General features: G+C 34.6%; 2 pseudogenes across 1 annotated transcript in view; one reads left to right on the top strand and one right to left on the bottom strand.

The window, feature by feature from the left end:
• Window positions 1–1856: 1856 nt before the first annotated feature.
• LOC108543962 (transmembrane protease serine 11B-like protein) overlaps window positions 1857–10475 on the top strand; it is a 24379-nt pseudogene continuing 15760 nt past the window's right edge.
• LOC108543967 (ferritin light chain pseudogene) overlaps window positions 10066–10475 on the bottom strand; it is a 17953-nt pseudogene continuing 17543 nt past the window's right edge. The window contains exon 3 of the transcript XR_001889712.1: window positions 10066–10230. The product of XR_001889712.1 is annotated as a ferritin light chain pseudogene (transcript). The remainder of the gene's footprint in view (window positions 10231–10475) is intronic.

Genomic DNA, 10475 nt, shown 5'->3' on the forward strand with positions numbered 1-10475 from the left:
AAAAAAAAAAAAAAAAAAAAAAAAAAACATCTTTTATGGCAATCTTTCTGTGTCATTAGCAATTTCTTCTCAGTTTTTCTGCTGGATCTTCCACATCTTCCCCAACTTCAGATGTTGGACTGTCCCAGAGCTCAGGCTGGTATCTCTCCTCTTCTCTACTTACACTCATACCCTAAGTGATCTTATCCAGTTCAATGGCTTTTTTTTTTTTTTCTTTTTGAGACAGAGTTTCACTCTTGTTGCCCAGGCTGGAGTGCAATGGCGTGATCTTGGCTCTCTGCAATCTCCGTCTCCTGGGTTCAAGTGTTTCTCGTGCCTCAGCCTCCTGAGTAGCTGAGATTACAGGTGCCCACCACCATGCCTGGCTAATTTTTTGTATTTTTTGTAGAGACAGGATTTTACCATGTTGGCCAGGCTGGTCTTGAACTCCTGACCTCAGGTGATCCACCCACCTCGGCCTCCCAAAGTGCTGGGATTAGAGGCGTGAGCCACCACACATGCCTGTTCAATGGCTTTCAATGCCAACTCTATGCTTCCACTTCCAAGTGTTTTAATTGTAGCTCTAGAAGTCACTGTTTTGCCATCCCCCTGAACCTTCGGTGGCATATCTCTAAAATTTCCTCTTGGAAATCTAATGGGCAGTTTTTATTAGTATGTCAAAATAGAATTGTTCATCTTTTCTCAGTCTTCTACATTTCAAAAGCATGGACCTGAAATCATCTTGAGTAACATATATTTGAGACATTATTTTTTGTTAATTTCATTATTGGATTTTGTATGGGATAGACTTAATATACAGCTGGACTGGGAAAACTCTATCCTTTTCTTTGGGAATACTTTTTTTTGGGAAAAAAGTTGCTTAGCTTTGACTCTTGGCCAAAATAAGTCCAGTGAGATTTGTGTGAGGTTTAAAGTCTGAAGCTCTCCTAGCAACCTCTGGGCCATTTTGTTTTACAGACCCAAGATCCTGCTGAGAAATTCTGCCTTGAGTGTTCATGAAGTTAAGATTCATCACATTGATTTTGGTGGTTCAATCTGGAGACAAAATGTGAGTATGTGTGAGTAGGGACCACGGGGCATTTGCACCTGTATATCTCTTGGCTCTCCTAATACTTGCCTACACTCTCTCCCTTGCTGCTTTGCATTCTTTACTTATTTTTACATTTTTTATTGATATATAATAGTTTCTACATATTTTGGGAGTACATGTGGTATTTTGATACATGTGTACAGTGTATAATTATCATATACTTTTAAATAAAAGTTTTATGTGAGTATTCTGTGTAGAGTTTTATAAGTCCTTTCAAAAATTCAAACTTGTAAAGTATTTGTAAATTTTAATAATTAAAGTGAAGCAATGATGTGCTGAATCTGGCTTGCAGTAATGTACAAGAACTGAGTGTTAAAACTTCAAGAATCATATAAGCCAGCAGTGAAACAGCGATAGTTAAAAATTAAAGGTAGTAAATACTCAAAATGCATGATGTCTTCATTATTTTAAATTTTGTTAGTATTCATGGTCTTGAGATTATTTGCATATGTTGTATCTATAAGATGGCGATATATAATAGAATGCTACTGCTCATCCTTGCCTAAATCCATAGTGATATCATGTATATAGCTTGAAATTGGCCATGGTGTATTTATACTGTGGAAATTGGCAAATGTTTTTAATTAGCTCCCACCCACTGGTATCAAGACCTTGTTGTTAGACACTAACCTCATACCACTGAATGTAATTATTTCTCATTTATATTTTTGAAAGAAATTTTCACCAGATGATGCAACTGGGGCACAAATTCTGTTCGATAACATTACAAACTAGCTTTTGGCCACTGTGCCAGATGTGTCGTTAAATGCCGTAAGTACTGCCTGCTACTGACGGTGGTGAGTAAAGTCTCTTATTGGTTTTTATTTTTCATAATTTCAATGCAAGAGAAAGTTTCAGAAGAATCTGTTTTTGAAACATTTCATGATGATATGTGTCAAGGGCATTTCAGACTTACAGTTTGTAGTGATTAATGGGTTTCAAAATTACCCAATTATATTAGAATATGTTGTTGTCCTGTAATTATTATGCTTTACTGTGAAAATTAAATAACTATATTACACTTTATTTTTAAAAATTATTTTATTTTACTTTATTTTGTTTTTTGAGATGGAGTTTTGCTTTTCTTGACCAGGCTGGAGTGCAATGGTGTAATCTCGGCTAATTGCAGCCTCCACCTCCCGGGTTCAAGTGGTTCCCCTGTCTCAGCCTCTTGAGTAGCTGGGATTACAGGTGTGTGCCAACATGCTCGGCTAATTTTATATTTTTAGTAGAGACGGGGTTTCACTATGATGGCCAGGCTGGTCTTGAACGCCTAACCTCAGGTGAGCCACCTGCCTTGACTTCCCAAAGTGCTGGGATTACAGGCGTGAGTGAGCCACTGCACTTGGCCAGTATATTATACTTTCTTGCGTTGTTGCCTTAAAAATTAATTATCTTAATTTAAAATTTGTCACAATAGGCACTCATGGTTGAGAAAACAAAACTTTATTTTCACTAAATATAGGAATACATGTTATACAAGAATCCATTAAATAACCACCTCAGGTTTTATAAATTTAGATTTATGCTCTTTAAGTCAGATTTATCTCATCTGCTAAAGACAACATTCAATGAGACAGAAATCACTAATCAGAGTAATGAGAGAGCATTCCCACACTACCTTTCCCAGGCATTTGAATAAAAAATAGAAGATTTTAAAAAATCAAACCAAGCCATCATCAGAGAAGGTAACTTAAGAGCCACAGAGGTACTATGTTGTAAATTAATCTGGCATTTTTTTAAAAAAGAAAATGTGGCATGCCATCTGAATTGTTAGTCCTCCTACCTATCTTTAATGTACTATAATGGCATTCTTCAAGAAAAATCATCTTAATGATCATGGAGAATTAGTCTGGCAGCACTTCTATCTCCTGCTTAAAATCCTACTCCTCCCCTTACCTCCCTATGTTACCGGGCTAAGAGAATAAAACCCATATTCTTTACTATGACTTGCAAATCCATAAAAAGCTTGACTTACTCTTCCTATTCATTATTTAAAACAGTTCAGATGTAACTCCCACCAGGTAGTCTTTCCTTACATCCCCAGGATGGTGGCTCCAGGTTGCCCCAGGCTTACACCTGTCACTACACTTTCCACAGATGTAAAAATTATGCATCTGAATATCCTACTAGACTGTGAGCCCCTCAAGAGCTCTTTTTCATCTCTGTGTTCCTGGACTGGTGGCTAGCTTCATGGAGGTAGTCATGGTGTCCAGCTGAACAAAAAAGAGAGGCACTGTCAGGATCTGGCTGCTACATGCTTCTTTTTCATGTCCCATCATGTCCTTGCATGTAGTCTATGTTTCAACCCAATTAGTTGGAATTTCTAGAACATGCTATTATGTGTCTTTCCAAGTGGTGTACTCCAAGTCTAGGAAGCCCTTCTCTGACATTTTTTTCCCCTGATATATTCTTACTATGCTTTAAAAACTAGCTCACACTTTTTGTGAGACTTTTATCCACTGTATTCTCATAGATTGTGTACCTATTGCTTTAAGACACCATTTCAGTCTGGAAAGTTTCACAAAGTCAACAAATACAGTTCATTTTTAGTTTATATTAATTTTGTCCTGACACCCCAAAAACTAAAGTTTATTGCTAATTCTTTTTTGCCTACTCAGATCCATACACAATATAAGCTTTTATTTCAATTCAACAAGTATTCTAATTGTTTTTTAATTACATATGGAATATACGAATACATTATGTTTGTGAAGAAAATGAACCCATTATAGATCAGGCTAATATTTTTTCCAATCATCATTTCCAATTCTGGTCTCTTTCCTTCTCTGAGGTAATTCTTATTTTGCGAATCCTTCCAGATATTTTCGGATATTTATTTATGTCTTTATAAACATGTACATGACTTTAAATACATTTATTAGCACCCATTAAAAATGTACAATTTTATTTAGTGTTTCTTTTCTTTTTAGCGTTATTATATTGAATTATCTATTCACTTAGTAAAACAACTCTTGATTAGATTAAATAGTTCCATTTCCTGTAAAGAATTTCTAAAACAGAACTATTTCTTACTCTAAAACCTCCCTCCCTCTGTAAATCAATTTCTGCAAAAGCATGTGCAGAGTCTCAGTGAGAATTTTTTGATTAAGCGTGTTTCAAATGCGTAATGCCGTGGCAGAATAATTGTATTAAATGAAGACAACTTACATGTAGGTTATTTGTCAAAGACGTCTCTGTTAGATAGTTGGTTTTTCTGGGGAGGAGCTCTATGCCATGAAAGGATGGATGGAACTTGAGTCAGAACACCTACTCACCAATCTGTGGTGGTGTTTAGAGGGTGGACCTCTCAGAAGATCAATCCAAGTAATATCTATTTTTTTTCTAAATATCCAACTCAAAGGGGATTTACATTTCTTCCTTTAAATCAGAGATCCATAGCTGTCATCACACTTGTTAAACGAGTTTCCTTTTATTTGTTTTTTGTTGTTTTACCCAGCCCTCAAAATCTCAACTATCACTGTGGTTAGCATATTTACCAGAGAAGAACTGATCACGACAAAAGAAGTGCAGAAGTTTTCTTTATCTTTATTTACTTGAACAGCCATTATATCAGCACATTATGTATAGGTAAGTGGAGATTTGCTTGTCTAAAATTCTGACATCAATAGAATTAACACTATCTCCCCAATATGACCCCCATCCAAAGATTGCGGTAAAACAGCTGAGTTTGGGTAAGAAAGTTGTAGTTTTTCCACAGCATTTTGGTTTCCTTCATGGAGATAACCCTGTCACACTTGTGTTTGCAATTTATAGTTTTTTTTGTAATGATTTGAAGAGTGCTTCAGAAAGGTGATGTGCAGCTAACCCTTCTGTGAATGAAAAATAATATGAATGTGTGACTATTGTAAAGAGCAGGTAGCGGAGGGAACATTTTCTTTTCTTATAAAACAAATGATAAATTGTTGTTGATAGTGATGAGGATTAGGATTTCCTTGTATTTGTTTAATAACTTTTGCTTTCTAAAGGCTTTCATGAATAATATATTGAATCTCACAGTATCATTGCTTCATAAGTATTCTCTGTTGAACCATATGTAAATCCACATATTTTACTTGTTAAATATTCATGAACCAGAATCTTACAATTATGTATTTACACATGCGTCTATTTTTTAAATATCTAACTAGATAATTATCACAATAAGTGAACAGTGATCATCAATGGCAAAATTTTAAGAACATACTTTCAGCTCACAAGGAATTTTCATCTATATACATAAAATATAGCAAAGTTAACTGAATTTAACTTATAACACTTAATGTTTGGATAACTGTGAAATATAAGTGCATACCTTACATAAATAATTTTCTAAAATGCATATTTTAAGTCAATAGTTGAACCCTTTAAGATATGTGTGTATGTGTTTATATATATTCATAATATCAGTATTCATATGAAAATGTGATTTGACAGGGAACATTCACTGTGATAGAATATACTAAGAATTTTCTTGAACTAAAGTGAAAAGGTTTTGTTGTGTGATTATTTCTTTTTTATTAAGGATGTTATTTTATTCATAACCCTGATGTTTTCTTATTACCAACATTTCTGATCTATCAGTAAAAGAGTGATCAAACACATTTAAAAGTGGAAAAGAAACAGCATGATTGTTTTGTTTTGTTTTGCCTGCCAGGGAGTCATCACCTTTATGCTGAGTAGATATTGTTTCCTTCAAGGCACCTCCTCCTTTTCTTTCATCATGTTGACACTCGTGAGAAGTTCTAACCTGAACGATTTCAAAAGATTAAACCATTCTTTCGAATAAGTCCTTGTTACCTGGGAAAAATTCAAGCTTCAATTCAGGGATTAACTTCTCATAATGAGGCATTAATCTGATTACACAGCAGAACATGGAGGGATTTAGAAACATGGTTTACTTTGCATGTACAATTGAGAAGATCTTAGTGAACTTTGTGCTTGCATGTGGGTGTCTGATGAATAGTTAAGAGAAAGAAAAAAAAAATTACCAGAAGTGGAAATAAAGACTTCAAAACCACATTTTATCAATTTCTGATTTTTTCTTAGAGTTAGTCCTATTAAATAGAATGAGGAACATCTCAGAAGAAGGGAACGTTTCAGATTTTTGCAAAGGAAGTATTGAGAAATTTAGATCCAGGAGTTTTCTTTTATGGCAAAATATAATTTATATTCTGTGTCCCCTCCGAGTAATTCCTTATGTGATTTTCCAGAAGAATTTGTTGTATAGAATACCAGAAATTGGCTAATAGCTGACATTCTTTCTGCTTGAGAAGTCTCTTTGCCATTTTTAGGCAGCTATTTAATCTATGTCATTGTCATGAAGTCTTTAGGTTACAAATTAAAGGTAGCTACAACCCAGAGAATCATTTGTGTTGTGACAAAAGATAATCAATATGGAAAAGGGGATAAGGAATGAAAATATTAACTCCAATAGCAATTCTAATGAAATACAGTTGAAAATTAGGAAGTCATTTCAGTTTTTCACCTTTAATCCACAGTGTCTGGGTCAATTCTAAAACATCATATTTGTTTACAATTTAATAAATTTAGGTTTTTTTGTTCTTATAGAATACAACTTCTGAAAACAAACTGTAGACATAAAATAAAAGATTTGCCCAAAATCTATGCAAATACCTGTTCTGAATTAAAAACTTAACAATAAAATGAGCCAAAATAAGAAATGTACAAATGTATCCTCAATTAAACAATGATTAAGGAAAAAAGTAATTAGTAAGAGTTCACAGAAGACAGAAAAGTGAGTAGAGAACCAACCAGTGAGTAAGGAAGTTTTGGTGGAGCTGAATGCTTATGAGATGCACTAAGTATTGACACATCATTGAAAGATCAACAATATTTTAAATTTGACAATGAGGAAAAAAATGCTCATTATTTAAAGGCTTTTGAGAGAGATTAAAGAATAGGACTGTGACATCCAGGAAGGGTACAAAAAAATTGAGATAAATTAGCCATCATTGGAATGAAAACAAATGTATGCCTTGGAAAAGAAATACTAATTTTGTCTAATTTTGATATAATAAGCCGTCTGACACACCAATCCAGTTTCACAGCCTTGATTCTCTCTTGTTTTTAGATAACCTCTAAATTTATACTTCCAAGTGTCAGTCCTCATTTAACTAAGAGTCTGACATCTCCAATTGTTTCCTGAAAATTTCAATGCTCCTCAAACTCAAAATATGAAAAATTTACAATTTTTTTCTCCCCAAATTATCTCCTCTAGATTTCATTTCATTCTCCCCTTCCTCTTGAGGAAAATTTGTGTCATTAACATATCCTATCCTTATCCATTATCCATATAGGTAACTAATTACCAAGTTCTTGCATATATTTTACTCCTGTAAACTTTTTTGAATTTCTACTTTCTTTCTAATTATCATCATGCAGAATCCCATCACTCCAGTCCCATGGAATAGAATAGGCTCTTTCCTTGTTGATTTTCTTTTACTTTCTTCTTCCTTTCAACTATTACCATGCATATTACCTGCAATTTCATCTTCCTAGGCACTACAAGCCCTCATGTTAGTCATTCCACAAGATAAAGTCGAAACTCTTTTGACTAGCCCTGAAGGCTTTAGATAACTTGGGTCCCTCTGATCTTTCCTCCAAAATGTAGTTGCCCTTGATCTCCCTTGCTTTTATTCATTCACGTATTCAAGAAAAATTACCTTTAATGCTAGGCACTGTGCAATATCGTGGATACAAAAAATAACAAATAATGATATGGTCCCAGATCACAGCATGCTTAAAACTAAAGGTAAAAAGACAGAAATGTAAACACAAAAAAATACTATGAATGTAGGACATAATATGGTTGACCACAGAAGATGACAATGAAAAGGATATGACAGAGTTGAGTGATAAAGTTTGAGTGGAAGCTCACAGGGTAGACTTGAGGCGAACATTTTAGGTGAAGGAACAGAGAGTACAAGGGCATAGAGACATGAGTCTTATGTGTCCATAGAGCTGTAAATGGTTTGAAATGTCTAGAACATTGGTTATTTGTTGGAGAGTGAGAAGAGATAGTGGAGGGGTTGGCCTAAGACAGGGACACATGCAGTTTATTTATAGAAACTTGAAGAAAAGAGAGTTTAGGGCACAGATGAAGAGAAGTTCAGAAATATGATGATGGAATTGTAAATATTCTTTAGTGATGCTTTCCATTTTCTCAGTGGAATACTATGGTTATCAACTAGGAGTGAGGATGAGTCAGATGGTGCTGGAGGTTTGAGGAGAAAATGGTATGAAATCATTTTCTAGAAAATGATAAAACATCAGTAGAGGATGGATTTTTAAAAAAGATCTTATATTCCTGAAAGCATCAACTCAATTTATTTTTTCTATGATCCAATGTATCATACACAGTGCACTCAGATGCTACTTTTAACCTGAAAAAATATCTGAAAAAAAGTTGACAACATGCCTTTGTAGATTAAAGTCTTTCTACATTTTACCATGAAGATAGTGCATAATGTAGTGAGAATCTGCATCACCAGGATTATTAAAGTGCAAATTTCCAGGCCCTACTAGGAATTCCATTTCACTTGATCTGGAATAAGATTCCACAATCTGCAGTTTAATCACCTTGGGTGATTCTGATTAAGGTCACTCTCCAATTGCACTTGAAAGAGTCTCAATACAGAAGTCAAAATCTCAACACCCTTGTGGAGTATCAAGGGTAATTCTTGCTCCTACTTCTCTGTTGGTGTGAGGCAGAGTTTTCTAGGAAAACAGAACCAATAGAAGATACAGATATAGATACACACATATATACAAATATACACATACAGGTTTATTTTAAGGAATTCGTTCACACAACTGTGTGATTTGAAAGTCTGAAATCCATAGAACAAGCTGCCAGGCTGGAACTCAGGAAGGATTTTTATGTTACCATCTCAAGGCAGATTTTTTTCTTCTCCCAGAAACCTTCATTTTTGCTCTTAAGGTCTTCAACTGATTGGATGAGGTTCACCCACATTATCAAAGGTAACCTCCTTTACTTAAAGTCAATTGATTATAAATGTGATTACAGCAATGGAATACCTTCACAGCAACATCTAAAGTAGTGTTTGACCAAACATCTCAGCACCACAGCCTAGCCAAAGTTAACACATAAAATTAGCCATCATACTCTCCAATGTCATCTTTGAATGATTCATGACTCACAGTTTGCCATAACGAAATTGAATTGCTGGTCTTTCTTTAAGCATTGCATGTTATTCCCTCTTCCTAGATGTCTTCCTATGCCATTTTGTGTGGAAAACTCCCACAGATCCTTATTTCAACTTAGATTGAGGCTCTCAATACCAACTTTTGCCTAAACAAGACATAGTGAAAATACCTGATAGATTCACCACGACATGCTTTTCTACGAAAGAGTTCTTTGAAAGAGAGTAATAAATAAGCTAATAAGATAGGTGGACAGTTCTCTAACACAGTATAGCACTTCATATTTGTGCATGTTCTTTGTATAAAATAAAGACATAGTAAATAATATAGGATCATGATCATACTTTAAAAGATTAATATGGGCTTAGACATAAAGAACTTCTAAGACATTTCCCTTCCCTTCCCCACCCCTCTGACCTGACTAGATCTTCACTTACTGATACTCTGTTTCTAATCCTTGATCATGGGAGGGAGCAAGGTGCCAAGTATGGATAACTTGTAACCAACCACTGTACTCCTAAATGTAACCTCATAACAGATTTAGAGGTTCAATCAAAAGCTTTAAGAGAAACTAATTATTTTTTAATCTTTATCTCTTCCTCTCACTCTTCCTCCCTCCCTCCCACTCTCTCTTTCTCCCTCCTTTTTAAAATGTCTTTTGTTACTATTGTGTCTAAATTGTAGAGTTTCTAGGGGCAAGCAGGAGATAAGAAATACAGATTTAAAATGACTGTGGTTTTTCTAGTAGAGCCCTCAGATTCCTATCATCCTTTATTTGCAGACCAGTCATGGCTTCCCGTACATCCGTGTCACTATGGATGATTGCCCTTCTTGTGTTTGGAGTGTTGGTAATCTTTGGAATAACTAATAGTCTCCTGGTTCATTTTCTGGCAGTAGGTTGGTAAATAATACATTTTATTTATTTCATTTTATTGTAATCTTTATTTCAATATCTACAAAATATAAAAAATTTTGAAACAGCGAATTATCTCCCTTTAAAATGGCACCAGGATCCACAAATTACAGAAATAAGCACTGTTAACATTTGTCAAACACTGTATTGCAGACATCTTTTTTACTATACACAGGTAAAAGAATGGACATTCATACACAGACGTGAACGCACAGATAGGAAGACTTTGGAAAACATAAGAAAAGTTAGAGTCATTTTTAAAAATGCTATGTTTTTTTTTTGTTT

Source organism: Rhinopithecus bieti, unplaced genomic scaffold, assembly GCF_001698545.2.
Source record: "Rhinopithecus bieti isolate Rb0 unplaced genomic scaffold, ASM169854v2 scaffold_25807, whole genome shotgun sequence".
Classification (NCBI taxonomy): Eukaryota; Metazoa; Chordata; class Mammalia; order Primates; family Cercopithecidae; genus Rhinopithecus; species Rhinopithecus bieti.